This window comes from Mobula hypostoma (assembly GCF_963921235.1).
Source record: "Mobula hypostoma chromosome 30 unlocalized genomic scaffold, sMobHyp1.1 SUPER_30_unloc_1, whole genome shotgun sequence".
NCBI classification, from domain to species: Eukaryota; Metazoa; Chordata; class Chondrichthyes; order Myliobatiformes; family Myliobatidae; genus Mobula; species Mobula hypostoma.
Genome location: NW_026948158.1, coordinates 187,286 through 193,943, shown reverse-complemented (window position 1 = coordinate 193,943; position 6,658 = coordinate 187,286). Strand labels below are relative to the sequence as shown.

The window sequence follows — 6,658 nt, the reverse complement described above, 5'->3', positions numbered from 1 at the left end:
GTGAACTCTGATTCTCCCTCCACAGACGCTGTCTGAGCTGTGGAATATTTTCGACAGTTTCAGATTTTACTTCAGTAATAGTCCTGTTTTCTCCGACCCCGGGATCAATACACTCCCCATTGTCATGGTCCGGTCCGTGACGTCCGCATTCCAGTTTACAGTCAGATCTATCGATCCTTGTTCCGGGTTTTCCTCTTTTCTCCCTTGTTCTGTTGGGTGCCTTAATTGAGACACCCGATTCTCATTTCGGTCTGGCACATAAAAACCTCTGCAAACCAGGGATTGTTTGCTGGACTGTTCCCTTCCCTTCCTGCCTGAAACCTTCGCCTGCACCCTCGTCAGTATCCCCATCAATTTCAACCGCTGGAGTGAGAGTGAAGCATTGCTACGCCAAGGGAAGAAACTATCTATCGTTGAGTTTGGAACTGTCTCTTTGTGTCCCCGTGTTTAGTGTCCGTGTTCTGTGTCCGTGCTCCCTTTCTGCTGCCTTACCTAGATACAATATGTGACAAAAGCTTCTCTTTCATACTATTCATAGACATCATATCATAACACAGTGCATTGAGAGAGAACAAGGTAAATCAATCATAAAATGCAGAATAAGGTGAAACAGTGGTAGGAAACCATTTAATAGACATAACAGCGAGATTGAAACTATGCTTCAGAATGTCTTACGTGCTGTCTTTTCCGTGATCATTCTGCTGGAGTCTAATTGGCTTCATTCCACAAAAATTATCATGGTGTTTGGGAAGAGAACTGAACAAGGATCAAGTATGATCGCACTGGATGGTGGAGCAGACTCGGGGCCGAATGACTGTGACCATCAGCCATTGTCTGTGTTGCTCTGCTCAATTGTGATATGCAGGAAGGTTTGTACCTGAACATTTCTGCATTTTAAGTGGGGATGTAGCTCAGTGGAAGAGCGCATGCTTTGCATGTATGATGTCCCGGGTTCAATCCCCGGCATCTCCAACAGTGAGCATTGAATTTTGAACATTGCAAAGCTCAAACCCAATCGTCAGGTTTGCAGTCAGCACAATGACGCGTTGAGTCTCAACGTGGACAAGACTAAAGAGATGATTCATTAGGCCAGGGGACCGCTCATTACCGCAAATAAACGGCTCCTCAAGAGAGAGAGAGTGGACCACCAAACCCGCCCTCTGAACGCCACAAAGAACAGCAAGAAAGCGCACCGGTGTGTCCACTTCCTGGCTTCAGTGAGATTTTCCCAACTCCTCTTCAATCTGTGTTTATTTCACAGGAGCATCATTGAGAGAGCTCTAACCACTTGCTAAATCGTCTGGTACGAGAATCGCAAGACATCCGACGGCAGGACTCTACAAAGGACAGAGAGGACTGCTGACAGTTCACTTTCACATTAAGACCCAGTGATTTGCGGATTATTGAAAACTGACGGAATTCTGTCCTTCATTCGATCATATGGACGGACTGGGCGGCGAACAAGACTCGGGATTGGACAAAATAAATCCCGGAGTGTGGGTGTATTCTCCGCTGCACCTCAGACTGCGGTCGCTGCTCGTTATGTCGGAGACTGACCGAAATAGCATACACAAAATGGAGGAGGAACTCAGCGAACCAGGCGGCATCTCCGCACGAAATATCGACTGTTTACTCCTCCCCAGAGATGCTGTCTGACCTGGTGATTTGCTTGGGATTTTCTGTGCTTGGGATTTCCAGCACCTGTGTTTATAGCCTAAATAACTGGCCGCTGACAGAGAGAAGGAAGGCAAGGAGACACAGAGGGAGATTACCAGCGTGTCTGACTGCAGGGTCGTAGGAATAGGGTCAGAATGATAATGAAAATCAGATCCGTTGCTGAAATGTCGGGGACGAGATATCCGGCTGGGTCGAAGCACAGAGACCGGATAATAACCGGATGGGGTAGGAAGTGATGAACAGGGAAAGGAGGACGGGGAGGAAGATAAAAGCGTGAGAGAGACGAGGGAAATTAGACAGGGAAAATTATCCAACAAACAAAACAATAGATAATCGGGGGAAAGCGTCAAAATTAACAAATAGAAAGACAGTAGAGGAACAGAGATATTTACCTATCAAAAGAATGGCGCGGCGGGAATGTGCTGGACCCGTTATGCAGAGGCCGACAGATGGAAACCATCGTCTGTTATTCCTCAGCAGAATATTTTACCCCAAATCGCTGTCACGTCACCTGTGTACACAACACACATTTCACTTAAAAAGAAAAACTTGTACTTCTAACTGAAATTTCCGTCCACTCACTTCATCACTTTCCGAGATTTGTTGAGAACTTCGTGGGTAAAACGACAGTTGCTGTTGTGTTCAGCGTTTGTCCAACACATCTTGTTCTCCGCTGCATGAAGCTGTGTCTGGTATTGAACAGATTGAACAGACAATACTGGAAACACTCATCACCTCAAGAAACATTTGTGAGTGATGAAACGGGATTAACCTTTCTGATTGTGACACTGAATTAGAAATGGTTGGAGAAAAAGAGAGCTTTCAGTGTCAAAGAAGGTGAGAAGTTGTGTGGGAAGTGAAAAGGGGGACATCTCTGATAGGGCGAGACCAATACACGATGAGTTAAGACAAATCGGAAAGAGAAACACTGGGCTAAAATTGCAGACGAACTACGGGCAGAAATTTTCATTCCATAGAGAAGGATGTAATGTGACTGAGTGATTCCAGACCGATGTGTTTATGAGACAAGTGCTGAAAAACAGGTACAACTCACGGCGATCGCCTGGAATCGAACCCGGGTGAGCTGCTTGAAAGGCAGCTGTGCTCATCCCTATACCACTGTCGCTCCATGTTGTGGGAGTTTCGAGGAGTGAAGCGGCTCCCACGCTCCATGTGATTCCACCAGACTCCGGGCCGCTCGCTGTCGGATCAATCCTCACTCTGCAGCAGGTTTTATTCCTGCAAATGGCGCCGGCCTCACGCATCAGCAAATGGGAAAACAAATTCTGATTGTCCATGTTCTTTAGCAAAGCCGATGAATATGTAAGTATGAGTTGAGTTTAGGAATAAATAAAATAACCACCAATAACCACATTGCTGGGATTATACTGTAATTCTCTCCATTTTGAGGAGCAGATCTGCTGGCAAATCACACAGAAATTCATATTGTAGATAGGGTTACAGCAATCAGACATTTCAACTTCTCCATAATTAACCAGATCATTTTTTGTGCAAGATAACAAATGGAAATTTTGAAGTGCATCAGGAAGAGTATTTTTGTTCCACTCCGCCGATAGTCCTATCGAACTAGGTTAGGAAATTCACTCTGTAACTTGTGAATAAAGTAATCAAAACTCGCAGTTTATTGTCTCTGCATAAACAACAACGTAACTATGTCGACACCGGACCAACAATTTAGAACAGGAATTCTGCTGTTCCCGCTATACCAATACTCACTCAGACTAATTTTCTCATCTATATCACCAAACTGGGGCATCTCAGTTGGCCAAGTGATCCATCCTTTCTTCTCCCAGTCACCGACTTGGGAGTTCTTCCTTGCGATGGTGGGTTTCTGGAAAGAGTAATCGCAGCTAGCACATTCGAAGTTTCCACTTTTATATTCATATTTTCCAGTTCAGTTATCCCATTCCAGTGTCATTGACTGTAGGCCATCTGATTGGCTTGAATTCTCCTTTCTGTTGACTCTGCTCCAGGTCAGCATCCATTTATTGCCCTCTTCTCAGCAAGCGTCAATCGGTAATTTATGGCTCATTGTTCCCTTCAGGAACCAGTTTGTGTCATGGTCCGGTCCGTGAAGTCTGCATTCCGGTTCAAAGTCCAGTCCGTGGACTCAGGACTCCGGGTCTTCCAGCTGTCCCTTGTTTTGATTGAGTTAATCATAGGCACTTGATTCCCATCTTGGGGTTTGGAATATAAGTAACCTTGGGGTTGAGTGCGGGCTGTTGGTTTGTCTTGTCATGATCCCCTGGGAGCAACCTGCCTGTGGAAGGCTAGAGCGGCCACTTCCCATCTTTATGCCGCGTTGGAGAACCATCGCTTCATGGAGCCTTGCTGTCGGTAGTCGGAGCTGTCTTTGCGGTATGGATTCGGCTGTTTCCAGGGTCAGCTGAGTGGCTGCCAGCCACTCCGAGCTAGGTAGGGATCCGGATGTTTCCGTAGCCAGCTGAGGTTGCTGGCCGAACTGCGACTCGGAGCAACCCCGATGCAGAGGTGGAACTTCCTGTAGTTCTTCGGTGTTTGTCTCTTCTTGTCCTCGTCTCCGTGGGTTAAGTCAGGTCGTTTCTTCCGTTGCCTGCGGGGGGATCTGTCTTGTCTTGTCCACGCCTCTGTGGGGTAAGTCAGGCAGTTCTGCCGTTGCCCTGCATGGGGTCCTGTCTTGTCTTGTCTTTCCCTCTGTTGGGTAATTCCGGTCGTTCTGCCGTCACCCGACGGATGGACCTGTCCCACCTTGGTGTGGAGATAAAGTTGAGTTCTGGCTTGTCTAAGGTTAAGTCCCGGCTCTCTGTCTGTGTACTGTCCTGTCTCATGTTAGTGTGTTAAAGATGAGTCCCGGTTTTTCGAAGTAGAAGTCCCGGCTCTATGTTGATGTACAGTTCCCAGTCTGTCTCCGAGTTTCAGCCTTCGAGTTATCAGCCTCCGCAAGCCTCAAGAGCCAAGACCCCAGCTTGCAGGCTTCTAGACTCTAAATCCCAGCTATGTCGTGTTCTGTAGTCATGTCATGTCCTTGCCTGGTTCTAGGGCCCGAGCCCGAATCAAGACCCAGGTTCTGGGCCATTGTCCAGACTCTGGCTCGGAGCACAAGCCCAGACTCCGAGTGTATATCTCCTTGTCCGGGTTCCCTGTCTTGTCCATGTCCTAGCCCAAGTCTGCGTTCTTGTCCCTGCTCCTTGTTTACATCCTGTCACGTCCCTACCCTAGTCAAGTCCTGTTCCTTGTACTTCAGTGTCTGTGTCTTGTTGTTGGGTCCACCATCTACGCCCCCCCCCCCACCCCCATTGTGACAGTTTCAATCACTCCAGGCAGGCATTGACCCCAACATTCACACATTTGCATGTTATATTATATCAAAAACACTTCACAATAACTTCTAATTTGGAAAAGATTTCTTAACCCACAATTTACCTGAAACAACGTTGTGTTTACTTTAAAACATCAAAATTTTCATCTCATAAAATGGAAGATGTAAAACCGTTCCACAAAATTACATATTCACTTCCAAGTACATGGCTGGTACAAAGACACTTGATCTGTCTGCTTCCACTGTCCTTTAGCCATTCGAGTTCTGTTATGTTACATATTTGAAATCTTCCGTGGCCAACATCTCCTCCTTTTCGATCCACGGAAAGTTCTGGCGATCACATTACTGTTCATGTCTCAGTGAATATAGTAGAAAAGAAACAGCAGAATTCATGACTATATCAGAAAATACCGATAAGGATTTAAAATTGTTGTCATAACAAAAGCGTGAAGAAACATGATAACATGTAACCAATTTCATACCATATATCAAGGAATTTAACAGTAATTAATTATTTTAAAATACAACATAACTATAAGAATTTAACGAAATCAACACAAAGAAAGTTTAGAATTGCATGTGCTTTTCAAACACTGAAGACATTAAAGTTGGCCTTAAAAAAAAAACAACAACAAAACACCGGGGGAAATACCTTGTGTAACCACCAGAACAAAGAGCAAAGCAATAATAACATGGAAAGTAGAACATATCCATTTAAACCTCAATTCCAAACTTTATTCCAAAAGGGATGGATTCTGCAAAACGTCATCAGCTAAACCCACATAATATTTAATAGTCTTGGATAACAGATCCCATAGTTTAATAACATTTTTAAAACATTTAAAACCAAGAAAACATTACAACTTAGAGTTCCCTTCTTGTCAGATATGCTTGAAGTATCAATGCGATGAGTATTACTCACCACACCAAGCAAACACCAACATACATTAGCCTCATTTCCTTTACACACTTCGTACTACATGCAACCTTCAGTGGAGCCTTCGACCATTGTGAGGCCATTCAGTATCAGAATTCCAACACCAATCGCTTCTGAACAGCAGCGTGTTTAATTTACTTCTGTGTGTTTAATCCATTGATGGATTATCTACCTTGGCTTGTTCACAGCAGCTATCCAGACTGCAGTCAAGTTAGAGGTAACTTAAAAACAACGTTATCTAAAAAATACACAACACAACACCCAGTGTTGAATTGTTTACTCACCAGTAGGCTCAACCAAACAGATATCTCGGAGACATTCCACGCATTCATCAACTTGATTTTCCATCTCTATGCCTTTTGAAATACTCCGACTAACGTAACATTGCCTTTCTTACATGTTTATTTTTCTGTCTCCCGCTGTAAACTGTAGACCAGATCCGTGGCTACAATTCGAAAGCCTATAAAATACTCCCATCAGGGTCTCCTTACCCGAGGAGTTTCTTAATCCCCGCAGAAGATTTCTACATCTTCCGATCCTGCTCTGCTCTGACCGCGATTCTATCCATCCAATTCAGTGCACTGATTTCCTGGTGAAAGATCATTGAGCTGAACGTAAATTCGGTTTCTCTCTTCACAGAAGCTAACAGATCTGCTGAATATTTCCAGCAATCCCCGCTTTTAGTTCATCTGACTCCGGGATTTGAATCCAGCTGTGAAGAACTT

At 44.8% G+C, this 6,658-nt stretch overlaps 1 non-coding gene across 1 annotated transcript; it reads left to right on the top strand.

The window, feature by feature from the left end:
- The first annotated feature begins 900 nt into the window (after positions 1–900).
- Positions 901–972, top strand: trnaa-ugc (transfer RNA alanine (anticodon UGC)). Its single transcript has one exon. It is a non-coding gene; the product is annotated as a tRNA-Ala (tRNA).
- Positions 973–6,658: the final 5,686 nt, after the last annotated feature.